Below are 12,641 nucleotides of genomic sequence, written 5' to 3' on the forward strand. Positions count from 1 at the left end.
TCGGACGAGAGGGGGGACAGAAAGCCGAATCTTCACGATCTCCTCTGTCGGTTCGGCTAGGGTTCGCGATCGGAGAGGGAAGCTCGGGCCGGCCTCGCGAACGTGAAGGAAGGCTCGGGCCAGCTTGCGAAGGTGAAGGAGCGATTTAGGGATTTAGGTTTTAAAGGAAATAAAGTGAAGAGAATTATATATATATACATACATTGTATATATATATATATATCAAATTTCATATGATTTATCCATGTGCGGTGCCCTAGCAAAAAAAATGGATGTCCTCCTTAGGTAATTTCGACATTCCGGACGCTCCGGCACAGTTTATTTCGCCGTCAGAGGTCGCTTTGACGAATTCACCGATTTGCGTGCCAATTTTCTCGTGTCGAAAATATGGCAATATGAGTGTCCTTTCCTACCAAAATGGGTATCCCGGACGCGTTGGCGCAGTCCAATTTGTCGTCGGAGGTCATCCGGAGAAGTTCGCATTTTCGCCCGTCCCTTAGGCTTAATTGAAGTCCGATTTCGCGCAACTTTGTGAACTTTGTGTATTTGATGTGTGTATGTGACGAAAAAAGGTCGTGACGATATTTTCCTAAGGCTTGAAGTCCTATTTGGAACATTTTCCTTGAATCTACGCAACATAGCTCATAACCGCTCGTTCATAAGACGATGGTCTTGTGTCAAAGATGCTAGATATCAAAGAAAAATAGGAATTGGCTGGAATTTCTAGAAGGGTGAGTCTCAATTCTAGTTTTCTAAGATGGTCCACAGGAATTTCTAGAGCTAGAATCTAGGCTCTAAGGAGGAGAAGACAAGACCTCACAAAAATGAGGTCAACACATAGGAATAAAGAAAGATTTACATACATACCACCCAATTCCTATGTATTTACACATCTAACACCTAAACTTCAATTTTAACATACATGCCGACTTACCTATGTATGCAAAGGTGTATTTCAATTTTTAAAAATTAAAATGGAGGTATTTTTTATGTGATATAGGTGGCATATATGTAAAAGGAAAAGTTTAACTGTTAGATATGTAAATATACAGAAATTAGGTGATATGTATGTAAATGGCCCTAGAAAAAATTGTAAGCATTCAACGACTATGTTCAAAGTTAAGAATTAATCTTTTTCAATACATTCAAGAACCTACAATAAACATCAAACTTATAGTAAATACAAAGAGAAGAGACTAACAAAAAATGCCCGCAACATAAGAAAAAAGGAATATTTACATGCATACCACCCAAGTCCTATGTATTTACACATCTAACACGTAAACTTCAATTTTAACATACATGCCAACTTACCTATGTATGCAAAGGTGTATTTCAATTTTGAAAAATTAAAATGGAGGTATTTTTTATGTGATATAAAAGATTTAGGTGGCATACATGTAAAAGGTAAATTTTATATGTTAGATAAGTAAATATACATAAATTAGGTGGTATGTATGTAAATGCCCCTAGAAAAAATTGCAAGCATTCAACAACTATGTTCAAAGTTAACAATTAGTCTTTTTCAATACATTCAAGAACTCATGATGATACAGTCCTATTACAGAAGGAAATGCTGCATACCAGGGATCATACTATCATATTTAAAATTTGCCAGGAGAGTGAGGAATGTGGATACTCATGGAAGCAAATATTTTAGGACAACAAAGCAATTTTCCTAAGTTTCAGACTAAGCATTTTTGTTTCACAATCTTGCAGGAAGACCTTTGACTAGCTCCAGTATAAAACCAAGCGAGCTACCTAAAAGAGTAGTAATCCATGGATATCATCCGGATAAAATTGATAAAATGGAAGGCAACGAGCTTGGCAAACTTATATACCTACCTGATTCTATTGAAGAACTTCTAAAATTGGCAGGTATTACATGCTTCTTATCTTCACTAAAATTCTTTTGAAGAAATGTGTATATAATCAGTTTTAGAATGTAAGTTCATTAAGATAGTACCTGGTAAAAATTATTGCAAGAACACTTTCAGGTTAGCTAGTTAATTCAGAAATAAAAAGATCAAGCAATAAAAAATTTTGAATTGAAAACAATAAAAGAAATAAACAGATGGAAGATGCAAAGTTACATATTGTTTTTTTGGTTTTTATTCCTTTTAAGATCAAGCTCAACTCCAACCTTCCACTGGTCTCAAATTATACAAACATTAAACAATGAATCTTGAGATTCAAGCGCTATAACTCTATCAGAAATGAATCTTAAATGTTCAGATTGCCAAAAAGAGCAGTGCAGCTGCCGAACAGCATACAAATGCTGTCTGGTTTTTCAATGCAATAGCATTCAAATGGCTTTATATTATCTATATACATAGTATGCAAAATATACAACAGACAAAGGACTGCTAAAAAGAGTTGCAGCTGAACAAATCTGAAATTAAAGGTTTAACTGCCCTTGGGTAGTGCTGCCCAGCATTAATTCCACTTTTCATCTTGCACTTTCTAAACATCACCTTTTTTTGCAAATGCCCAGCTTTGCATTAATGACTGGAGGATTGCACTATAGATGACAAAAATATCATGCTAGAAGAAAGAAACATAAAATGTAAAAATAAGACATGAAGAAAACAATAAAAGAAGGTATAAAAGTGTAAATTTCAAGGGGCATCAAATTCCGTCTAGAGTTAACCAGAGAGTACCATAGGAAAGATCGGCACAAAAACGTCCTAGGATCGAGAGAAGAGCTAAGAATCAACCACAAAACAGTCAGGTAAGCCAAACTAGTGGAATGTAGTTGTCTGTTCCCATGAATTAAGCTCAGAAGAGAAAGAACTGAACATCCAGCAAGAGATATGAAGAAAAGGATGGCTGAAGAAGGATCAAGTGTAGTACCAAGGCTACAAAATTGATCACAGAACTGATTATAAAGCTGCAACGGATAGCTAGTGAACTCATGATTGTGAGAAGGATTCTTCATCATAGCTCCAAAATAAAACAAAAAATTGCTGGAAACCACAATCAAGTGGAGTATCTTATGCAAAATAAAAGCAGCAAAACCGATGGAAGAAAACCAGTGATCAACTGGAGTGGCAAGTGAAAATCTATAGGCCGGTGAAATGAGCAGATAGAATGAAAAAGTGCCACAAGCCACATCTTAGTGTGAGCAAAACAGCAGATATCCTCAGAATTAATCCCAGTGTGTGCAAAACAATAGATCCTTAAAGAAACTGAACCAAGAACCACCCGCATATTTACCAGTAATAAAAGCTCCCAATGTGTTTAAAAAACAGAACCTCAAAATAACTGAACCAATAACCATCAACATTACAGTACCCTATTAGGGTATAAACTGATAATAATAGGAGGTATACTACCTTTGACATTCCATTTCCTGCTTTTAAAAGTCGCTACAAAATGATTTTTTTCTTTGATAACATCAGTTTTGGATGGCTCGTTGGAGAAGATTCACCTATTCCTTTCAAGCCACAAATAGTAAGAGGTGATGCGAACTGCTAAGGGGAAAAAACATTCAATTATTTTGCATTGAAAATGATCTCCATAACCAAATATATAGATCAGGTTTATTACAGTGAGGAATAATAAGCTTAAGCGTGCTGATAGAGAAGCACAATCAAAGGAAATGTGAGTGTGATTCCATACGAGAGTTGCAAAGAATACATGTGGGATTCACATCAATCCCACTTCATAAGCATTACCTGCGCCCCTCGTTCCTAAACACAAAACATAAGAAAAAGAAGAAAGAAAACATATGGAGATTGCAATATTTTAATAAATTCTTTGATGATTGTCCAGCTGAAAGATGCAACCCATGAAAATGAACTTCATAATTTTCCATAATTATTGGGAGGATCCAAAAGATATAGCTTACATCTCAGTGACTTGGTTATCTGAAAAATGTAAAAAAAAAAACATCCAAAAATTATAACTGCCTTCAATACAATTGGTATAATATCTTTAATAAAAAAGAGGCATTTACGTACATACCACACAATTCTTATGTATGTACATATCTAACACCTAAACATTCATCTTTACATGAATACCACTAAAATCTTTAACAACACATCAGAAATACTATCATCATTATCTTTTTAAAAGTGAAATGTACATTTTAATGCATAAGTTTATGACAACAAGGTGTTAAAAAGTGTAAATATCTAACTTTGGGTGCCATATATATACATATATACATATATATATGTATAAGAATTTTTTGATATGTATGTAAATTTCACACCAAAATATTGAAATGTTGATAATTGTTGTATGCAGAGAAGAAATTTGGGAGAGTGGCGGCAAAGGTTTTAACCATTGATGGTGCAGAAGTTGAAGACCTAGATGTTGTAAGAGATGCCGATAAACTATTCTTAATTTGACAATAAAACAAGATTTGTGAACGAGAGCAACCAAGACAGCTAGCAAGAACACTTGTACAAATTGCATTAAATGTAACTGTAAATTTTGTATTGTTCCTTTTTATAAATAGTATAATAAAAGGAGAGAGATCCTCATGGTTGAAAAAGCATTGTTATGTCCATCATTAGTTTTCCAGTATGCAAGCAGTAAGTTTGGGTAAGAAAACATGCCTTCATGTAATGATTTTAATAAACGAGTGAATGTGGAGAAATAATGCAAAATATTCTACTACAATAAAGCAATTTCAAACTTTCAGGCAGTTAGACTTATTATACCTATGAAAATATTTAAATAACTATAATTTCCCATGGAACTATCAAGAGTAAAGTATAATTTCCTGATGAACTATCAAGAGTAAATGTACTAAAATAATAATGAAAGTCCACCGCAAAGAACTTTCAATGTATAACGTCTGATAGTCTAGCATGCAAGGCTTCAGGCTCGTTTGGCGCAGCGAAACAGCTGTGGTGCGTTTTCAAAATGCCGACATTGGTGTTTGTTTTCTCCGTCTTCGTTGTGTTGAGGAATAATTTGGTTTCCTTTTGTATTAAACGCCGCCCGCGAGTTCGAAACCGTGTCCCACGTTAGGAGAAAATTATTCACAGCTCTACCCTCCCCACGGTCGCGCGTCTTGTGTTATTCGCAGTGTTATTCACGATGTTATTGACGGTGTTATTCACGGTGTTATTCGCACTTTTTGCCAGTCGTTTATTCCCGGTGTTATTTGTCGTGTTATTAGTAGTATTATTTTCGTCTTTTGCCAGCAATTGATTCGCGGTATTTTTGCGGTTTTATTTGCGGTAATATTCATGTGTTATTGTAGTGTTATTCTCGATATTATTCACGCATTTTTCCAGTCGTTGATTCGCGGTGTTTAGCGGTGTTATTTATGGTAGTATTTAGGTGTTACTGCGGTGTTATTCTCGGTATTATTTGTGTCTTTTGTTTGTCGTTGATTCGCGGTGTTTTGCGGTGTTATTTACAATAGTATTCAGGTGTTATTCGCATGATTTTTTGGTGTTATTAATGAGTTACGCGGAACAATTTGAACCTTATGCTATTCAAGTATTTAATAATATAGTTTTAATACATTAATATATAACTAAATTTATTTAAAATTGTATTAAATTATATATAATAACAATTAATTTTAAAATTATACATATATTATAATTAATTTAAAATATATAAATGTTAAACATAAAGTTAAAATTATAATACTTAAATTAATTTAATTTACTTTATACATAATTGTTTATACTACTATATATTTCATAAACATTAATTTAATAAATTTTAATTAAATAGTTATATATTATTTATAAACTATATCAATTTGAATTAATGAACTCATGTGTTTTTATATTTACAATGTTAACTTAAACAAAATTAAAAGTATACATAGTTAAATATAATTTATAAATAAAGTATTTCAAAATAATATGCTAATAGTTATAGATATATAGTTAAAACTATTGTACATTTATTTGAAAATTATTTAATAAGTATTAACTAAATTATATAACATGTTTATGTATTAATTTAGTATAATAAATACATTTAACTAAAATTTACAATAATAATGTTAACTAAATAATATTATAAATATTGTTGAATTATATCTTAAAATAAATTAAATTTAAAATATACTTATAGTGTAAAATACATAATTTATAATAATACATATATAATATTAATAATGTAATATTTAAAACTAACTAAACAGATATTTACTATACAATAAAATTTAAATAATAATGTTATTATATTATTAATAATATTATTATTAAATAACTATTTAGTATTAAATGTATAAATAAAACATAATAATTATACTATATTTGTATTTATACTTTTACTAAACTATTAAATTATAAAATAGTTTAAAATTTATATATATAAATACTTTATGACTTATTAATATTAATATTAAATTTGTACTATTACAACAAATATTGATCTAAAAAATTAATAATAAATATTAGCAGATTTATTATAGCTATGACAATTATGTCGTAAGCAGCATTACTGCACAGGGGCAGAATAGTCGTTTATCTATAAACAGCTGCAAATCAGTTGTTTTCAAATGCACAAACCAAACAGACAGTCACCTTATCTGGATCAGCTGCTTATCAGCAGATTATCAATAATCTGGAGCTGTCCCAAACAGAACCTTCATCTAACATAGTTTTGCATGAAAAATAGAGCCGTTCTACATGATTTATTCCCAAAACAACAAATATTTCTTCTTATAAAGCAATGAATACTAATTTGTAATTAGCTTTCGAAATTCATAGCATAAGTGATTTCTTAAACAATATTTGCAGTAACTTCTGTTTCGCTTGAAAGAAGTGTGGATTATTCATTTATGAAATAGATGCGGGACAATTAGTTAATTCTTGGTAATTTTCATATCATCATAATGATGAGTCGAGATTATGATTATTATGATTAATTGAATGAAAAGGTAAGTCATCTTTGATCTTCTCTGATCTTCTTAGTCTATCAACAAAAATTACAAGTACCTGTCCTGTCGATCTCGTGCGCTAACCCAATCACTCAAATATCAAACTGCATTTAGAGTTATCCAGAGAGTATCATAATAAAGATCGGCACAAAAAGTCTGAGGATCGAGAGAAGCACAGAGAGTCAACCAGCAAATAGCCAGGGATCCATCAGGTAAGCAGTGGAATGTAGTTATCTGCACATGAATTCAGCTGAGAAGAGAAAGACCTGAACACCCTGCAAGAGAGATGATGAAGAAAAGGATGGCTGAAGGATCAAGAGTAGTATCAAGGCTACAAAATAGATCACAGAACCGAATATAGAGCTGCAACGGATAATTGGTTAACTCATGATTGTGAGAATGATTCTTCATCATAGCTCCAAAATAAAACCGAAAATTGCTGCAAATCCCAATCAAGTGGACTATCATATGCAAAATAAAAGCAACAAAACCGATGGAGGAAAACCAGTTGAGTAATTGGAGTGGCAAGAGAAAATCTATTGGCTGGTGAGATGAGCAGATAGAATGAAATAGTGCCACAAGCTACATCTTAGTGTGAGCAAAACGACAGATATCCACAGAATTAATCCCAGTGTGTGCAAAACAATAGATACTTAAGGAAGCTGAATAAATAACCATCTGCATATGTGCCGGTAATAAAGCTGCCAATGTGTGTAAAAAAATGAATCGTAAAATAACTGAACCAAGAACCATCTGCATAACAGTACCCAAAAAGCTGCACCCTGGTAGAGTGCAAACTGCTAATAATAGTAGGTGTATTACCTTTGACTTTCCCTTTCCTGCTTTTAAGACTCGCAGCAAAATGAATTCTTTATTTGATAACATAAGTATTGGTTGCCTCATTAGAGAAGATTCTCCTATTCCATTTAAGCTATAAATAGCAAGAGGTGATGTCAACCGCTGAGGGAAAGAAACACTTAGTAATTTTGCATTGAAAATAATCTCCATAACCAAATATCAAAATACATCCCATGTGAGGTGTATTACCATAAGGAATAAAAAGCTTAAGCATGCTGATAGAGAAAGGACATTCAAAGAAAATGTGAGTGTTATTCCATATGAGAGTAACAATAAATACAAGTGGAACTTACATCAATCCCTCTTCATATAAGAGTGTCTTTGGTTTTAAGGCCAGCCAAAAGCACAGTATTTCAAGGAGCCCCTTTGTACCGGACAAATTTACTCCAGCTCATAAGGAAACGATTGTCATACAGAAACATGTAAGTAGAAGTATGTGAATAGTGAACTTTCCCAAACCAAAAGCAGTTCAAATGGATGTCAACAATGGGAGTATTGAACATAAGCTGGATGATATAGAAGATGCATTAGAAGAAAGAGGTCGGTTCCATCTATTAGCAGCAATCATATTTGACGCCTTTGCATAAGGGGTACGATAAAACCAAGCAGTAACAGATCCTCCAAAAAGATCATAAAGTAAAGAGCCATTAAGCCAGGGGTCATAAAAAAAAGATAATTTAATCCCACTTTTTTTTTTAATCCAGCATGGAAATTTTACATGTTCAATATATTTTTTTTAAAAATATGCTAATTTAAACTCCCATGTAGCCATCCAGATATCATTTCCCTGGAATTTCCTAGAGTAATCCAGGACTACATAACCTTTTTTGTTCAGGTAAAAGGGAATGTTTTATGGGCACAAGACAGGACAGACAGGTCATTATAGCTCATTCATAAGCATTGTCCTGACCTCGTTCCTAAACATAAAATTGAAGAAAAGGGAATAAAAATCACAGAAAAATAAAAAAGTAAACATATGGAGTTTGTAATATTTCAATAAATTCTCTATGATCGTCCAGCTGAAAAGTGCAACCCATGAAAATGACTCATCAAAAAACTTCGTGATTTTCCATAATTATTGTAAGGATCCAAAAGATATAGTTTACATCTGAGGGACTTGGATATCTGAAAAATGTATGGTATTGAACTTGAAAACAAAAAACATCCAAAAATTATAACTGCCTGTAATACAATTGGAATAACATTTTTAACAAAAAAGAGGCATTTACGTACATACCACACAATTCTTATGTATTTACATATCTAACGCCTAAACATTCATATTTACATGCATACCACTCATATCTTTAACATCCATACACCACTCATATCTTTAACATCACATCAAAAATACTATCAAAAAGTGAAATACACATTTTCGTGCATGGGTTTATGACAACAATGAGTTATAAGTGTAAATATCTAAATTTGGGTGTTATATTATAAATAAATAAAAATTTTCAATAGAGTATGTAAATTTCCCAAAAATATTGAGACATTGATAACTGTTGGATGCAAAGAAGATGAAGACCTGGATGTTGTAAGAGATGCCGATAAACTATTCTTAATTTGACAATAAAATAATATTTGTGAATGAGAGCAACCAAGACAACTAAGAAGAACACTTGTACATATTGCATTAACTGTAAATTTTGTATTGTTCCTCTTTATAAATAGTATAATAAAAGGATATTGAACCTCATGGTTGAAAAGGCATTGTTATGTTCATCATTAGTTTTCTGGTATGCAAGCCGTAAGTTTGGGTAAGAAAACATGCCTCCATGTAATCATTATAACAAACAAGTGAAAGTGGAGAAATAATGCAAAAAATTCTACTGCAATAAAGCAATTTCAAACTTTCAGGCAGTTTGGCTTGTTATATCTATGAAAATATTTGAGTGACTATAATTTCCCATGGAACTATTAAGAGTGAACTATAATTTCCTCTAGAACTATCAAGACTAAGTGTACTAAAATAATAATGCAAGTCCACCGCAAGGAACTTTCAATGTAGAACTGTATGATAATCTAGCATGCAAGGCTTCATCCAACATAATTTTGCATGAAAAAACAGAACAGTTCTACATGATTTATTCCCGAAACAACAAATATTTCTACTATAAAAGCAATGAATACTGATTTGCATTTCTTTTTCGACATTCATAGCATAACTGATTTCTCAAACAATATTCGCATTAACTTCTGTTCTGCTTGAAAGAAATGCGAATCCAACAAATTAATGCCAACATTACGATAATCTTTCGGTGTATTACTCATTTATGAAATTGATGCAGGCAATTAGTTAATTCTTCGTATTGTTTATATCATCATAATGATGAGTTAAGATTATGATTATTATGATTGGTTGAATGAACTGTTAAGTCAACTTCGATCTTCTTTGATCTCCTTAATTTAGCAACAAAGATTACAATTACCTGTCCTGCCGATCTCTTGCCCTAACCCGCTACAGACATCATCTGCTCCGCCTCGCACATTACCGCGCCTCCACTGGCCATCGCCGCCTTATTATTGGACTTCGAACGTAAATAGCCCTGGATGTAATATTTTTCTCCCGTTTGGGGCGGTTTCTAATATTTTTAAGATTTTGAAAAAAGTTGAACGAGCATTTAATTTCGTGAGTTTTGGTTGTTTTTTTTTTTTTTTTCGTAACTGTCATTTGATATTCTTTATTAAAAGCAGCTGCAGGATCGACCCCGGCACTCATACTTAACTTCGCTTATTACTTTTTGTGCCCTTTGGTTGATCCGTCTTCATGCTCGACCCTTATTTTGCTGCCCTAAGTAACTCCTCGCTCTCCTCTCTCTCTCTCAGTTGCTCGTATCTGGCGATTAACGGTGTCTTTCACTCCTTTCCTCTGTGCTAAGTAATTTCGATGGAATGCTTTTCTATATACAATTTGCGGTGATTTTTTGATAGAATGTTCATCTCTATGTGGTTTTCCAATGAAGTGGTTTTCTTTGTGAGATTTTTAGATTTTTGGATAATTTGGAGAATGGTTGAAAATGAATTACTGTAGTTGAGGTTGTATCTTGTGGCTTTGTGTGATTCTTCGTTGCAATTGGTTGTTTGTGTTGTTGTGTTGTTATGGTTGCCTTGGGTAGTGATTGTATGTGGTTTGTGGGCATCAATGTGACGGTTGTATTTAGATGTGGGTGTGTGTGTGGTTATACATGGTGTTTGTATTTGATCGGGGCTTAATATTTTCATGTCTAGCATGCAATTATGATGTATTTGAATGTGGGTGTGTGCGTAGTTGTGTGGTTGGCCTTGGGTGCTCTGTGTTGTGTTGGGTTGTTTGCGTGGGGCTTGGTTGGGTGGTGGTTGTGTTGGGTTTAGGGTGTGTGTTTGGTTGTGTGTTGTGTTGGGGTTGTGGGTTTGCAATGTGTGTTGTATGGGGCTTGGTTGGGTTGTTGTTGTGTTGGGGATGCGTTTGATATTTGTTATGTTGGCATTGGGTGGTGGCAATGTGTGGTTTGTGGGCGTCTATATGGTGGTTTTATTTGATTGTGGGTTTGTGTATGGCTTTATGTGATGGTTGTATTTGGTTGTGGGCTTAAAATTTACATGTATAGCATATAATTCTGATGTATTTGGTTTTGTACGTGTGTGTGATTGTGTGTGGTTGGCCTTGGGTGTTTTGTGTTGTATTTGGTTGTTTGTGTGGGGCTTGATTAGGTGGTGGTTGTGTTGGGTTTTGGGTGGGTGTGTGATTGTGTGTTGTGTTGGGGTTGTGGGTGTGTGATATGTGTGTTATGGCTGAGGGTGTATGTATGGTTGTGTGTTGTGTGGGACTTGGTTGGCGGTGGCTATGTTGGAGTTGTGTATGTGCTATGTGTTGCATTGGGTTTACGGTGTGTGTTATGTGGTTGGGTTTAGGGTGTGTGTGTGGATGTGTGTTGTGTAGGGTTGTTTGTGTGGTGCTATGTGTGTGTGGTGGTTGTGTTGAGTTTAGGGTGTGTGTGCGGTTGTGTGTTGTGTTGGGGTTGTGGGTGTGTGTTATGTGTGTTGTGGTTGTGGGTGTGTGTGGTTGTGTGTTGTGTGTGGCTTGGTTAGGTGTTGGATGCGTTGGGGCTATGGGTGTGTGATATGTGTTGTGTTGGGTTTAGGGTATGTGTTATATGGTTAGGTTTAGGATGTGTCTTTGGATGTGTGTTGTATTGGGTTGTTTGTGTGGTGTTATATGTGTGTGGTGGTTGTGTTGGGTTTAGGGTGTGTGTGTGACTGTGGTCGTGTGCGATGTGTGTTATGGTTGTGGGTGTGTGTCTGTGGTTGTGCGTTGTGTGGAGCTTGGTTGGTTGCTGGCTGTGTTGGGGTTATGGGTGTGTGTTATGTGTTGTGTAGGGTTTAGGGTGTGTGTGTGGATATGTGTTGTGTTGGGTTTTTTGTGTGGTGGTGGTGTTGGATTTAAGGTGCGTGTGTAGTCGTGTGTTGTATTGGGGCGGTGGGTGTGTGTTATGTGTTTTGTGGTTGTGTGTGCGTGTGTGGTTGTGTGTTGTGTGGGGCTTGGTTGGGTGGTGGTTGTGTTGGGGTTGTGGGTGTGTGTTATGTGTTGTGTTGGATTTAGGGTGTGTGTTATGTGGTTGGGTTTAGGGTGTGTGTGTAGATGTGTGTTGTGTTAAGTTGTTTGTGTGGTGTTATGTGTGTTTTGTGGCTGTGATGGGTTTAGGGTGTGTGTGTGGTTATGTGTTGTGTTGGGGTTGTGGGTGTGTGTCATGTCTGTTGGGGTTGTGGGTGTGTGAGTGGTTGTGTATTGTGTAGGGCTTGGTTGGGTGGTAGTTGTGTTGGGGTTGTTGGTGTGTATGTGGCTCTATGTTGTGTTGGGTTATTATTGGGTGTGCTTCGTCAGCGGTTGATCAGTTTTGGGGGTGCCTTGTTTTTAATTGCAGTGTGAAAGATT

General features: G+C 34.6%; 1 long non-coding RNA gene across 1 annotated transcript; it reads right to left on the bottom strand.

Moving 5' to 3' along the window:
• Positions 1-6,760: 6,760 nt before the first annotated feature.
• Positions 6,761-10,363, bottom strand: LOC110037044. Its single transcript, XR_002295286.1, has 3 exons — positions 10,159-10,363; positions 8,017-8,229; positions 6,761-7,825 (listed from the first exon to the last, which is right to left on the bottom strand). It is a non-coding gene; the product is annotated as an uncharacterized LOC110037044 (long non-coding RNA).
• Positions 10,364-12,641: the final 2,278 nt, after the last annotated feature.

This window comes from Phalaenopsis equestris, unplaced genomic scaffold (assembly GCF_001263595.1).
Source record: "Phalaenopsis equestris unplaced genomic scaffold, ASM126359v1 Scaffold214330, whole genome shotgun sequence".
Classification (NCBI taxonomy): domain Eukaryota; kingdom Viridiplantae; phylum Streptophyta; class Magnoliopsida; order Asparagales; family Orchidaceae; genus Phalaenopsis; species Phalaenopsis equestris.